Source organism: Dioscorea cayenensis, chromosome 12 (assembly GCF_009730915.1).
Source record: "Dioscorea cayenensis subsp. rotundata cultivar TDr96_F1 chromosome 12, TDr96_F1_v2_PseudoChromosome.rev07_lg8_w22 25.fasta, whole genome shotgun sequence".
NCBI classification, from domain to species: Eukaryota; Viridiplantae; Streptophyta; class Magnoliopsida; order Dioscoreales; family Dioscoreaceae; genus Dioscorea; species Dioscorea cayenensis.
In genome coordinates this window covers 6,846,543-6,854,123 of record NC_052482.1, presented here as the reverse complement: position 1 = coordinate 6,854,123, position 7,581 = coordinate 6,846,543, and the positions used below count along the sequence as shown (strand labels likewise).

Here is a 7,581-nt window from a genome sequence, read left to right as displayed (position 1 = left end):
CATTCCATGGCCTGGAAGAAGCATCATTCGGCCGGCATTCTCCCTTCTCATCATCATTCAGACTAGGGGGTGCCATTTATGCATTTACTTCTTCTTTTTGTTATGTTTGAGATACTTGCTTGTGTGATGGCATACTACACCCCTAAGGCCACCGGATGTTGGTGAAACTTGGGGGGTTCATCATGTATTTTGGATGCTTCACTTGTATTTGGAATGCATTGGTGTGATTTATGGTTTAGCTCATTATGTTTTATGCCTAGAACTATTATGTGGAGAAATCCTTAGTTCTTGTTTGAGTTGTACACGTAGACATGACCTACCCGCGTGTACTAGATCATTATTGAGCTAGAAGGGCAGATCTTTGACCAACATGCCGAGAAATTGTATGTAGGTTGCCCCTCCGAACCATGAGGATGAACTTAGGTTAAGTGTATCCTTGTTGTTCGATCTCCATTCACTTAATGCAATCTTAGGAATATAATTAAGGAGAGATCCTTGTCATCATTTGAACAGGATTAGGGTTTAATCAACGAGAAATTGGGGTTTAACTATTGTTGAGGTCCGTCGGTCTAAATCACCCTTGCTATTTTATTCTTATGCATCCGTACATCATGATGACCCCTCTTGTGAATCCTCATCCCTAGGCCTATTCTAATCATCATTGCTCTTGTGATTTTCTTGCTCGCCTTGGAATTGTTATACTTGTGTTTTATTTACATTCTTGCATGTATTAGATTAGTAGACCATTCTTAAGTTGTAAGGTTAGAAAGTGAGTGATGGAGGAGTAATAAGAGCTCCTTAGCCCCGTGGAATACGATCCTTGGGCTTATAGACAAGGTATTACTTTGCGACCCAGTACACTTGCGGGCAATCAACCAAGTTTTTGGCGCCGTTGCCGCGGAACTGAAGGAATTCTAGGAAACTTCTAGCTTATTGCTCTAACTATTCTTTCTTTTCTTCTATTTCTTCTTTTCTTTTGTCTTATTTCTTTTTGGGCTTAACTTTATTTATCTTTATTGACTTTGCAAGGAACTATGCATGACACGTGCAAATCCATCAAATTTAGTTGCACAAGACAGTGAAATTGAGAGAAATTTGCATCGAAGACTAAGAGAAGTGGGTGAAAGCACTAATGAAAGAAACATCAAAATTGAGGACACAGAATCTATGATCATGGCTGAAGAAAGATGTACTTTATTTGAATATGAAAGGCCGCAATTCATGGATGAAGAATTCAGTGTGCAAGAACCATCCATCGCCACAAACAATTTTGAGATCAAGGCAAGCACCATCGGCATGGTCCAAAATTCAATCCAATTTAATGGTCTTACAAATGAAGATGCCCATGATCATCTTTCCCGTTTTCTTCAAATTTGTTCCATTTTCAAGATAAACGGAGTGACTGACGATGCGATCCGGCAATGACTATTCCATTTCAGTTTGAGAGATGGAGCATACCAGTGGCTCACATCCTTAACACTGGGATCAAACTAAACATGGAAAGATATGGTTGAAAAATTTTGGGAAGGTATTTTCCCCCAAGCAAAGCGGTGAAGCTAAGGCAAGAAATTTCAGCCTTCAAACAAGGAGAATCGGAGACTCTATTTGAAGCTTATGAGAGATTCAAAGACCTTCTTCGAAGGTGCCCCCAGCATGGCTTTGCTTCATGGATGCAGATACAGATCATCTATAACGGGCAAAACTACGCAACTCGTCAACTAATTGATGCTGCCGCGGGTGGATCACTAAGCAACAAGTACCCTGAGGAGGCTGAGCAACTACTTGAATCTATGGCAAGCAGTGGTCTCATTGGGCCTCAAGAGGAACACCAAAAGGAGCCAGAATTTATGAAGTTGGTGCCAATGATGCTCTTGCCATGAAAGTTGATATGTTGTCTCGAAAACTAGATATGCTAATAGGTAGTAGCTCGAAGTCAGAGTAGGTGATGAGTTGTAGCACTTATAGTGGAGGGCATGGAGTCACCCAATGTCCTATTGCTAGTTCCTCCGTCGCCCCAATTGAGAATGTTGATTATATTGGGGGACAAAGGCCACAAGGGAATCCTTACAGCTCAACTTATAATCCGGGGTGGAAATACCACCCAAACTTTTCATGGAATCAGGGCCAACAACAAAAAGCTACACCACCTCCCCAAGGTCCTCAAATGCAACAACTAGTGCTAAAGAAGAGATTCACTACTGAAGATATGGTTGCCAAGTTCATGATTAACACTGAATCAAGATTCAACAACATAACTAGTAGTATGGATACTCAGTTCAGTAAGGTGAATGCTCAGCTTGCTCAACATGCCGGACAGTTCAATGAAATTTGCTCCATTTTGTGGAATCTTCAAGCTTCTGTACAATCCCTCAATCACCAAGTGGGGCAGCTTGCTAAAGCTAATTCTGAGCGACCTTCAGGTAGTCTCCCGAGCAACACTGAGGAGAACCCAAGAGGGCACTTGAAGGCCATTGCTCTTAGAAGCTAGAAACAGGTTGAGACAAGGGTTGGAGTTGACTGAAGTGTCAAGGAGACTAGGGCAGCCGAAGTGGAAGACCATAACATAGTGGAGAAAGTTATCGAGAAAAGCAAGCAAAGTGAAGATAAGGAAAGTCCACAAAAGGGTTCATCAAAGCCGTCTGAATACAAACCTCCAATTCCCAATCCGGCCAGATTGAAGGAAGATAAGGAGGATGCTCAATTCAAAAAATTTGTCAACATCTTCAAGCAACTCAACATAAACATCCCGATTGTGGAAGCTTTAACTCAAATGCCCAAGTATGCCAAGTTTTTGAAGGAATTGCTAACAAACAAGAGAAAATTGGAAGAAGAGGGCACAGTTGCACTCATGGGAAATTGCTCGGCCATTTTGGATAAGAAGCTTCCACAAAAATTGAAAGATTAGGGAAGCTTCATAATCCCATGTGTACTTGAGGGTGGGGTTCAAGCATGTACATGAAGCTTGGTCTTGATGAACTTAGACCCACGAGAATGATATTACAATTGGCGGATTGTTCAACAAGGAAACCTTGTGGGATTGTAGAAGATGTGATTGTTCGGGTGGACAAATTTGTATTTCCTATGGATTTTGTCATCATGGATACTGATGAAGATGTTGAGACACCGTTAATCCTTGGTCAGCCATTCCTTACTACCTCCGGTGCCCAAATCGACCTTAAAGGAGGAAAATTAACATTAAGAGTTGGTGAGGAAGAAGCGGTGTACACTCTACCGGCGGCCATGAAGCACTCTTTAGACTATGATGACATGCTTTACTTTGTTGATGAAACTAAACTTTTAATTTCTGATTGTGTGTAGGAGGTGCTATCATTAAACCCATTGGATGAATAGTTGGAAGAGCTAGGAAATGAAGATCAAGAAGAACCTCACTCTCCTCTTCCAAGTTCCAATTTGAAGAAGCCAAAGGAGAAAGCTATGTGTACCAATGCCAAAGAGAAAGAAAGGAAAGATTCAATGTTAAAAAAAAATTGGAGGTAGGTTCGGGGAAAGAAGAAGAAAGGTATCACTCATTCCCATCCAACACCTCAAGAAAAGAAGATACAATCTCCACCTCCTCTCACTAATTAAAAATGTAATGTTTATTCATTGATGTCCTTAAATTTACCGAGAAGAAACACCAACAATTCAAAGATGACAGGGGGAAATTTCAAATTATTCGAATCCCTCGTAAGGTAAGTGAAAAGGTACGTCAAGCTCGTGACGTTAAGCAAAAGCTTCTTGGGAGACAACCCAAGCATTAGGGGGTTTATTTTCATGCTTGTGTGTTCTTTGTGTTCATGTTATTGTTATTTTTCATATTTTCTTAGAGTTGTTAATTTGAATAAGTCCATGGTCTTATCTCTTTGTTTATCATGATCATTTTCCATGTGGTTGTTTACTTGATTTTATTGTGGAGTTGCACTTGTTTGGGCTATCATTTTATGTGTTAGATCGAGACTTTGAACCATTATTTCATGGTGGAGATGATCTTAGACCAATTTGTAACCATCGCCATATATTTGGAGAAGCAAAGAAGTCTTTAAACATGTTTTTACAGCCTCACGGCCTCAATGAGCTGCTCATTGAGGCCGTGAGACAATTCCAGAAACTTTAAACTAAGCCTCACAGCCTCAATGAGCTTCTCATTGAGGGCATCAAGAAAATTCAAAGACTTTGCACTAGCCTTCACGGCCTCAATGAGCTGCTCATTGAGGCCATCAAGAAAATTCAGAAAGTTTGAACTAGCTTATACGGCCTCAATGAGCTGCTCATTGAGGCTGTATGGAGCCTTATTTTTCATGTAAATGTTGTCAGTTTTTCTCTCTCTTCATTCTTCTTCTTCTCCAACCAAGACCTAGCATCCATGATCCATCTTTCCATGGCCGGATCTCACTAAATATTGTTCTAAATCATCTCCACATCTCCTTGGGAAGTTGATTGATAAGCGTTTGTGCGATATCAATGCAAAGCATTCATTCCTTATGTTGAGCATTACGTTTATCTAGTTTTTACACTAATATGTGTGTTTTTATGTTACTTTTGTGTAGGTAGGGTTGTGAGGCCGATTATGAAGGAAAGAAGCCAATGTGGATCACAATGCACCGATTTTTGGAGGAAATCTTGCTAAGGTTCAAACGCGAAGACATAGGTCAGGTGTGAAATGCTAGAGTGTGTGCCAACCTCCTCGTATTCAAGTTTGGCAAATCAATTTGGAGGGGCACAAAGACAGTCACACTCGAGCACTACGATTTATGCACACAGAACAAGAGCTCCACCAACGTATCTACCATTGAAGAAGCAACACTGTTCACAGCCGGCCGAGAAAACAGGAATTCAGAGAATCCACACTGGCATGTTGAAATTATCTACGGCCGTGTGGAAATTCCACAGGGGCGTGTGAAGCATCCACGCCTGTGTGGTCGCCCGATTCCAGCCGTATTTAAAGCCGATTCATCCCCGATTATAGGATTCTTTTCTCCATCTTTTCCCCAACTTGAGAGAGGGCTTCGGCTAGGGTTTTGAGGGGTATTGGCTAAGGCTTTGGAGAGGTTCTACGGCTCCGACATCGTGCGTCATTTGGAAGAAGGTTATTGGGAGAGCTTTCGTCGGCATCAATCCGGCGAGGTGTATCCTAGTCCGGACAAAGGATCCCTTGTGACGAGTAGAGGACTCTCTACAAGACCATCAACACAACCATCGAGGGGGTTTCTTTATGGATTCATTGCTTTTACATTCTATTTCTTTGATTGTACTTAGCTCCATGGAGAGCTAAATCCCTAGTAGGTACTTGGGTACTTGTGAACCCTAGGATGTATTCGTTTCATTGAATCTTTTTATTATGCTTTCAATTAATTGATGTTTATTGTGAGTTCCAACCTTGAATGCTTGATTGTATGAACATTTCCCCTAGAGTGATACTAGGGTTGAGAGTTCTTATTGGTAACCTTGTGAGTGAGTGACACACCACGTGCGTTACACAAAGCTATGTTGGAGAGGGTTGAGAGGGTGAGTCGAGAGCTACAAGAGCGCCACTTTTCCCCTTCGACGTGATAGATTCTACCTCCGTTCCTCGAATTCTTTACGGGCATAATAGAGTGAATAATCTAAGGGATGAACCTCCGCTATGGCTTAGTTGCCCGTGCAACAGAGTGAAGTGTTGAGGTGATCTTAGTATCTAGGTCTTAATCGTGGTTAGGGACCTTCCACCTGGACCAAAGGGTTAGGTCTATAATTAGGAAGAGATTTATCACTTGGAATCCATAGAGCTCATTGCAACTCTATGCAAGTGCGAGGTGTTAAGATTGTTCGATTTCTCCTCCGGGACATGTATAGAGTTAGGCATAGTTGACCATAGATTTGGGACTATGTATTTAAGGATTTCCATAACTCACTATTACAATTATTAGGAAGCATAATAGAGGGTTCTTGCACTTGAAGCGATTATCCTAGTCGGAGCATTATTCGAGTGCCCCATCTTTATCGATTGCCTTACCTCCTCCTTTACTTTTACTCTCTTACTTGTTGCTTTTATCGTTGATAATTGAATCATTGTCACACTTATCACTATTGATCTTCCACATAGCTAAGAATCGAATTAAGTGTTTTTATCCCCTACTCCCTATGGATTCTATACCCACTCACCTGGGATTATTACTTCGACAAACCCGTGCACTTGTGGGATATACGCAAGGGGACCTTGTCATTGATCTAGCCATTTTCTTCATGTTTGTATGGATCCTATTCACTCAATTTTCTTCATGTTTTAGCCATTTTCATGCCACATTATGTATTCTCTTGGATTCCTTTCATTCTTATTTGAATTTTTATTGATGTAGAAATGCCACACGTCAAGAAACTCGCTTCTAAACGTCCGAGGCACGAGTCTCACACCCCCGACGAGCCTTGTTTCTCTTCCTCTCTCCACAAGACCTGTTATGAAAGTTTGAAGACTAAACCATTTGCTACTTTTCGGCACATTGATTGGGGTGTTCTTGGAGAGCTTGGATGGGATGAGCAAGTGAGAGATTTATATTCTTGGAATGGTTGGACGGAATTGTTTTTCATTGATGAACCTACTTTTCGCCAACTTACGTTGGAGGTGTTGAGCACATTCGAGGTGAGGCAAGATGAGAGGAGTGTTCTCATTCGACGACCGGATGCCATTAAATTGCAAGCTCTTTGGAAGACTCATGCAATGAACCACATAGAGTTTGTGAAATACATGGGAATTTACGATGATGAGTTCATTAGCACTTCATTGCTTAATTGGCCCAGTATTGATTTTCCACTTACCATGAGTGCAAGAAAGTATTAGAATTCTTTAGCGCAAAGTGACACCACAAATATGCGGAAGGCTACTCGTTTGGTGAACCCCCTCCATAGATACATTCATGCGGTCATTACTCGCTCTATTGGAGGACAGAAAGATAACACTGGTGTAGTTACACAATCTGACTTGTTCACCATATACGGCATACTTGAGGAGTATCCTATACATCTTGGGCATCTTGTCACTGAATCATTCATTCATCAGGGTTAAGATGTTTGTCTGGGAGCTATCTTTGCAGGACCCTAAATCACAAGGTTGATCCGTCGCATGAATTTGTTGGACCGTACTCGAGGTATGACTATGGTCGGGGAGGTGGCACCTCTTGGCGCACCTGTCTTGCGAGCAATTGGTTTGTTACAGAAAAAGACTGCCACATGCAGACTTGCTTCACACTTGACCACAGGAAAGTCTAGTCAGCATGACCATGGTGAGTCAGAGTCTGAATCTGATGGAGCACCCACTCATGACCCACCTGGCACTTCATTTTCCTCACACTTTGACTCTAGGTTCATGGGTATGGAGGATGACATTCAGGCTATTCGTCAAGAGCAGCACAAGATGCGAGGACAGATTAACCAGATTTTAGATGGTCATCACCAGCTCATAGAGCATTTTCAGCAGTTTTTCATCTCCCACCATGGATCATCATCACAGGCCACTACTACCTCCTGCTCTATTCCCTCGCCATCTGTAGCACCATTTGATGATATCTTTAACTTCTAAGCATGGGCATTTTTTTCCTTTTATTTTTA

At 41.7% G+C, this 7,581-nt stretch overlaps 1 non-coding gene across 1 annotated transcript; it reads right to left on the bottom strand.

Annotated features, from left to right (window-relative positions):
• Positions 1 to 1,553: 1,553 nt before the first annotated feature.
• Positions 1,554 to 1,660, bottom strand: LOC120274268. The gene has a single exon (XR_005540798.1). It is a non-coding gene; the product is annotated as a small nucleolar RNA R71 (small nucleolar RNA).
• Positions 1,661 to 7,581: the final 5,921 nt, after the last annotated feature.